A 7,729-nucleotide genomic window follows, 5' to 3' on the forward strand; every position below is an offset into this window, starting at 1 on the left:
TCGCAATGCTCCTACTTTGGCACCAAGAGATGTAATAGTGAGATACCATTTTTTTCATGTAAAGGATGCTTTCCTTAAAGAACTTAGAAATCTGAAAGATCTACCAGAGCAATTTAAAACAATTCGCATTTTTACAGACTTGTCAGCTACTACTTTGGCACAACGCAAAAACTTTACAGAAGTAACAAAACTTCTGAGAGCAAACAATATTATATATAAATGGGGTTTTCCAACTAAACTAATAGTTACCAGATATAGCAACACCTTTGTCTTAAATTCACCAGAAGAAGCAAGTTCTATAATACGCGAATGGGATCTACACATTCCAGGTTCCAACAGTGACCTTCCAGCTAAAAAGAAACCAAGGCTTAATGCAGATTGGGAAACTATTCCAATAAATTGAGTTTATCCTGTGGCAGCAAGAGAAAGCTGCTTCCATTCTCTCTATGTCAGACCTCTAAAAAGCTAAGAGACTGATGTGGACACCTTTTGGGCTAATTTTATTTAGTCTATCTCTTTATAACAGGTTATTTAACGTTTGAATAATTACACGTCTCAGTTTTACTGCTCCAATTTTTATTCTCATGATAAGGCAAAATGAGAATGTTTGTATAAATATGGATTCATTTCTTATGGAGCAAAGTTTTCTGACTTTGAATAGTCAGACATTTACTATTTTGGTTATGTTAATTCTTTATTTAAGGTTTTGTGTAACATATTGTAATTTTTTCTTTCAGGGTAGCGTTACAAGCTTCTTATATACCTCAATGTGGGAAAGCGTACAACATACTAAAAAATATGGAATAAAATATCAAAAAGTGATAATATATATGAGATATATCTTTGTGCAACCTTCCATAGGGTCAGTAGCACCTAACAAATTTGATGAAAATGGCAATACCAATTAAAATAGTTTCTCTTAATGTGAAGGGCCTAAATTCTCCTTTTAAGAGATCCAAGACTTTTTCTCACATGAAGCAGATAAATGCAGATGTAGTCTTTATACAAGAGACACATTTTAATAAAGAGAATCCACCACAATTCTCTTCTAAATACTACCCACATATATTTCATGCAATGGCAGCAGATAAGAAAAAAGGAGTATCTATAATGATTAGCAATAGAATATCCTTTGAACTATTATTCTGTGAATCTGACCCCGATGGAAGGTACCTACTTTTGATATGTAAATTAAGTGATGAAGTATACACCTTATGTAATGTATATGCTCCAAACACGGAGCAAATTAAATTTTTAACATCAGTATTCAACAAACTAAATATGCAAAAACAGGGGTTTAGTATAATAGGAGGAGACTTTAATAATATAGATCAAAAAATAGATACTACATCAACCTCAATTAAGTACCATCATTCTAATTCTCAAAATTACAAGAAGAAAGAAACGGATTCCCCTTTAGCTAAACTTATAACCCAATTTAATATCTATGACCCTTGGAGGATACTTAACCCCACAACTAGAGATTATACATTCTACTCACACCCGCATGACACTTATTCAAGAATAGATCATCTCTTAGTAGATAAATTACTTTTGCAACATGTGAGAAAAGCCAAAATTGGCAATATCACATGGTCGGATCATGCTCCAATAACTATTTCCATAAATGAACCTTTAAATAAAATTCCAATAAACACATGGAGGTTAAATGAATCTTTATTAAATAAAATAAGTGACAGGGATTTTTATAACAATAGTTTGAGAGATTATTTTGAGATTAATAACTCCAAGGAGACTTCATTACAGACACAATGGTGTGCTCACAAAGCTTCTGTTCGTGGACTCTTCATTCAAAAAGCAGCCTATTATAAAAAGAAAAATAGGTTAGAAAGAGCTGAGCTAGAATCAAACCTGGCTAACCTAGAAACACAAAATAAAATAAGTCCCTCAAAAACAAAATCTAAGGAGATACAGCAAATTAGAGAGAAGCTACTTAAACTAGATCTTTCTCGCTTTGAGTTTCATCTAAGGAAAATGAAAACTTTACAATATTATAAAGGTAATAAGGCACCAGACTATATGGCACAATACTTAAAAAAAAACAACTTAAGTCAAAGATCAAAAATATTAAAGCAGAAAATGGTAGAATTATCTCTAACCCACTGACAATTGCTGAAGAATTTGCAAGATATTATTCTGATCTTTATAACTTAAAAACTGATGACAAGGTTACACAACCTAATCCACAATATATAGATGAATATTTAGCTAGTATTGACTTACCTTGTTTAAATAATGATCAAAAAGACCTTCTAAAAGCCCCCATCACTCATCAAGAAGTAGAATATGCAATAAATACATCACCTATAAGAAAAATACCAGGTCCAGATGGATTACCAGTAATATATTATAAAACCTTTTCACAGATATTAGTACCAAAACTCACAGAACTATATAATAGCATATTACTAGGAGAGTACTTTCCAGATGAAATGTTACAAGCCACAATCACGGTTATTCACAAAGAAGGTAAAGATCCATCAAAGGTATCTAACTATAGGCCTATCTCTTTGCTGAACTGTGACCTTAAGTTTTATGCAAAAGTTATTTCAAACAGACTACAGGATATTGTTGGTAATATTTTAGATAAGGACCAAGTAGGATTTATTAAAGGTCGGCAAGCGTCAGATAATACCAGACGTTTTATGGATATAATACATATTATTAGACAATCAAAAGTTCCTACTCTAATACAGTCTCTCGATGCTGAGAAAGCATTCGATAGAATTTATCATGCATTGATAAAAAAGGTCTTATGTAAACTTGGATGTAATAATACATTTTTACATGCAATTTCAGTACTATACCAAAATCCTTCAGCCAGGGTAATAAATGAAGGTTTGTTCTCTCAAAAATTTTACATAACAAATGGAACGCGACAGGGATGCCCTCTTTCTCCATTGATTTTTAACCTAACTATAGAAATATTAGCACAAAAAATTAGAACCTCCAAAGAAATATCAGGCATACAAATTGGAGATACAGAACATTGTTTAGGATTGTATGCAGATGATATAATCATAGCTTTATCACATCCTACAGAAACGCTCCCAAAACTCATGTCTATATTACAAGATTTTGGAAACATCTCCTACTATAAAATAAATGAAAGCAAAACTCAGGCACTAATGCTAAACATCCCTATTAAAGATCAATTTTCCTTGAAACGACAATTTAAATTTGATTGGCGGAAAGATTATATACTTTATTTAGGCATAAAGCTGACTAAAGAACCTTCACAACTATTAAATAGTAATATTTACTCAATTTTGAATACCATTAAACAGGGTATATTGGATTTAAAATCCTTATTTATTTCTTGGCTGGGTAGGATTGCATTGATAAAAATGATATGGCTTCCAAAGTTACTGTATATTTTACGTACTATCCCTATCACAACTCCTTCTACTTTCTTTGTTAAACTAACAAATATATTTAATCAGTTTATTTGGAATACTAAGACTCCTAGAGTGTCAACAAATATTTTACAGAGGAATAAGTCTGCAGCAGGAGTTGGAATGCCAAATGTCAAGAAATACTACATAGCCAACATAATTAACCAAGTCACAACTCTACTTTGCCTACAACCACAGACAAAATGGTCTGATATTGAAATGACTATCCTCAAGACAGAATCTTTGGAATTAGTGATGGGCGAATTTATCCGCCAGGCGCGAATTTGCGGCGAATTTGCGCGTTTCGCCGCCAGCGAATAAATTCGCAAAAATTCGCGGCAAAAATTCGCCGGCGACAAAAAATTTTTTTCGAAAAAACGGACGCCAGCGCCAAAAACGGGCGCCGGCGCCGTTTCGCGAATTTTTCGCAGTTTTGCGAATTTCACGTGAAATTCGCGAATTTTCCGGCAAAACGGCGCAAATTCGCCCATCACTATTTGGAATCTATATTTTGGACAATGGAGAAATGTAACCAAAAGAAAATAATGAACTTACCTGCAACTCTAAAGACAGCAATAAACATCTGGAGAGATAATCGAGATAACTCTTGGTGTTCGTCTTTCCCTTCTCCATTAGCACCTATTTCAGTTTTGGAAAACTTATTAAACATCAATCTATCCACATGGAAAAGAGAGAGTCCATTAAAACTAATAGACCTGTTCTGCCTAGAACATCTCAAAACTTTCACCTGTTTAAAGAAAGAACTAAACCTGGACAAAGCTGACTTTCATAAATACCTTATTATACGGAACTACTTTGAAACATTGATACAAGGGAGACTCAGACCGCTCTCAAATTTTGAAATCTATTTTCAATATGGTAAAAGCATAAAAAAAGGTATAACAAAGATATACAATCTACTAAGCAAACGAAAAGAAATATTAAAAATACCTCATATGATTAAATGGGAGCAAAGACTAAAGAAAACTTTCACAATAAAAGAATGGCAAAAGGCTATTATCAAACCCCAATTGTTTACTAAATGTGTCACACACCTGGAGAATTATTACAAAATTCTATATAATTGGTACCTAACTCCCTCAAGGATAGCAAAAATGTATCCTGAAGCTTCAAATCTATGTTGGAGATGTAACAAAGATATAGGAGATATGCTACACATCTGTTTGAATTGTAAAAATATACAAAGTCTCTGGCTAGCTGCAAGATCATTAAAGGGGAACTATCGCGAAATTAAAAATTTGTAAAAAGAATCATTGCATGAAGTTATTAAATTGTCTAAATATAATGTATTAAAAAAAAATGTACAGTTTTTAAAATATTGAAGTCATTATAATGAACACATGCCTAGCTCCTTCTCTCCTACCTGCCTCTGGCTAGCTCTGGCGTCGGAGTCGAGTTTCTTTGCATAACAACTCACTCTCATTGGCTATCAGTGCTGTCAATCTTGAACTGTGTGGAGGCAGCATAATTAATGGCTCCGTTATTTGTGCCCTGCTGGATTGATCCTTTTCCTCTTTAGAGCCAGCCCCAGTACTTATAGTGCTTTTAAAACTCTTTTTTTTACACTCAGCTGCTCTCTTTCGGCAGCTCCCCCTCCCTTCCAGAAAGTTATGTGAAAAGAAAGCCTCCGTAACAAGCTCCTGCTCAGCCCCTCCCCCTGCAGTCAGTCAGCATCGTAGTTTTACAAGTCCTGTTACATGAAGACTTGCTCTCCTGAAACTCCCCCTCCCTCCCAGAAACGAGGCAAAATGAACTAAAGGTGGACTTATTAACACTGGCTGAAGCTGTGCAGGTCATTAGTCTGTATGTGACACTGAGACGCGTGAGTATTGAAGGTGCTGCTGCTCCAGTTGATTTTTTTGCTAACATCTAACATGGCTGCGTCTCAGTGATCACATACAGACTAATGACCTGCACAGATTCAGCCAGTGTTAATAAGTCCACCTTTAGTTCATTTTGCCTCGTTTCTGGGAGGGAGGGGGGAGTTTCAGGAGAGCAAGTCTTCATGTAACCGGACTTGTAAAACTACGATGCTGACTGACTGCAGGGGGAGGGGCTGAGCAGGAGCTTGTTACGGAGGCTTTCTTTTCACATAACTTTCTGGAAGGGAGGGGGAGCTGCCGAACGAAAGCAGCTGAGTGTAAAAAAGAGTTTTAAAAGTTACTAAAGGAGGCTGGCTGCAGGTAGGGCAAGGCTGGCTGTATGGGGGGGGCAAGGCTGGCTGTATGGGGGGGGGCAAGGCTGGCTGTATGGGGGGGAGGCAAGGCTGGCTGTATGGGGGGGGGCAAGGCTGGCTGTATGGGGGGGGGCAAGGCTGGCTGTATGGGGGGGGCAAGGCTGGCTGTATGGGGGGGGCAAGGCTGGCTGTATGGGGGGGGGCAAGGCTGGCTGTATGGGGGGGGGCAAGGCTGGCTGTATGGGGGGGGGCAAGGCTGGCTGTATGGGGGGGGCAAGGCTGGCTGTATGGGGGGGGCAAGGCTGGCTGTATGGGGGGGGGCAATGCTGGCTGTATGGGGGGGCAAGGCTGGCTGTATGGGGGGGCCAAGGCTGGCTGTATGGGGGGGGGCCAAGGCTGGCTGTATGGGGGGGGCCAAGGCTGGCTGTATGGGGGGGGGCCAAGGCTGGCTGTATGGGGGGGGGCAAGGCTGGCTGTATGGGGGGGGCAAGGCTGGCTGTATGGGGGGGCCAAGGCTGGCTGTATGGGGGGGGCAAGGCTGGCTGTATGGGGGGGGGGCCAAGGCTGGCTGTATGGGGGGGGGCAAGGCTGGCTGTATGGGGGGGGGCCAAGGCTGGCTGTATGGGGGGGCAGGCTGGCTGTATGGGGGGGCAAGGCTGCAGGTGGGGGGAAAGGCTGGCGGCAGGGGGGAGGCTGCAGGGGCAAAAGGCTGGCTACAGGTGGGAGGCAAGGTTGGCTGCAGGGGGGATGCTGGCTGCAGGTGGGGGGAGGCTGGCTCCAGGGGGGCGAAGGCTGGTTGCAATGGGGAGCCTGCAGGGGTGAAAGGCTGGCTGTATGGGGGGGGGCAGGCTGGCTGTATGGGGGGGCAAGGCTGCAGGTGGGGGGAAAGGCTGGCGGCAGGGGGGAGGCTGCAGGGGCAAAAGGCTGGCTACAGGTGGGAGGCAAGGTTGGCTGCAGGGGGATGCTGGCTGCAGGTGGGGGGAGGCTGGCTCCAGGGGGGCGAAGGCTGGTTGCAATGGGGAGCCTGCAGGGGTGAAAGGCTGGCTGCAGGGGGGAAGGGCTGGCTGCAGGGGGGGAGGCTGCCTGCAGGGGGGGGGCAAGGCTGGCTGCAGGTGGGGGGGAAGGCTGGCTGCAGGTGGGGGGAAGGCTGGCTGCAGGTGGGGGGAAGGCTGGCTGAAAGTGGGGGGAGGCCGACTGCAGGTGCGGGGGAAGGCCGGCTGCAGGTGGGGGGAGGCTGGCTCCAGGGGGGCGAAGGCTGGCTGCAGTGGGGGAGGCTGCAGGGGGGAAGGGCTGGGTGCAGGGGGGGAAGCTGCCTGCAGGTGGGGGGGCTGCCTGCAGGTGGGGGGCCAGGCTGGCTGCAGGGGGAGGCTGGCTGCAGGTGGGGGGGGACTTATTTTTATAAGAACCGCAAAGTTAAGACAAGCTTTGATTTTTGGTAGTTAGGAGTAGGAGTATAACTATATATAGTTACCCATTTTGGAATCATCAGAATGTGTATTTTTCAAAAAAGAGGTGGAAATACATGAAAACTCACATTTAGAAAGCTTATTTTCTACTGAAAAAAACAATGTATAGTTTTCCTAGGTAAACTAAAGGTTTCTCCACAGAAAATGCCCCTAAAGTGAGAGAACAGGGTCAGATTTATCAAGGGTCGAAGTAAAAATTCAAAGTAAAAAAAAATTCAAATTTCGAGCTATTTTTGTGTACTTCGACTATCGAATAGGCAAACATTCTTTTAGAATTTGAAAAAATTTAGCTTTTCGAATATCGATTTTCGAATATCGAAATTTATCATGTGCTGTCTCTTTAAAAACTTTCACTTGAACCATTCGCCATCTAAAACCTGCCGAATTGCTGTTTTGTGTGAGAGAGATAGGAGTGGCTGAGGTGAGTGTGAGAGTAGAAGGTAAGCATGGCTGGGGTGAGTGTGAGAGAGGAGTGGCTGGAGTAAGTGAGAGTAGAAGGTAAACATGGCAGGGTCGAGTGTAAGTGAGAGATGAGTGGCAGGGTTGAGTGTGAGAGAGATAGGAGTGGCAGGGGTGAGTGTGAGAGAGATAGGAGTGGCAGGGGTGAGTGTGAGAGAGATAGGAGTGGCTGGGGTGAGTGTGAGAGAGGA

At 41.8% G+C, this 7,729-nt stretch overlaps 1 long non-coding RNA gene across 1 annotated transcript; it reads right to left on the reverse strand.

The window, feature by feature from the left end:
- Window positions 1-1,661: 1,661 nt before the first annotated feature.
- On the reverse strand, window positions 1,662-5,370 carry LOC121403665. The gene is made up of 4 exons (XR_005967430.1): window positions 4,801-5,370; window positions 3,972-4,055; window positions 2,245-2,325; window positions 1,662-1,823 (listed from the first exon to the last, which is right to left on the reverse strand). It is a non-coding gene; the product is annotated as an uncharacterized LOC121403665 (long non-coding RNA).
- Between the last annotated feature and the right edge of the window lie 2,359 nt (window positions 5,371-7,729).

This window comes from Xenopus laevis, chromosome 1L, assembly GCF_017654675.1.
Source record: "Xenopus laevis strain J_2021 chromosome 1L, Xenopus_laevis_v10.1, whole genome shotgun sequence".
NCBI lineage: Eukaryota > Metazoa > Chordata > Amphibia > Anura > Pipidae > Xenopus > Xenopus laevis.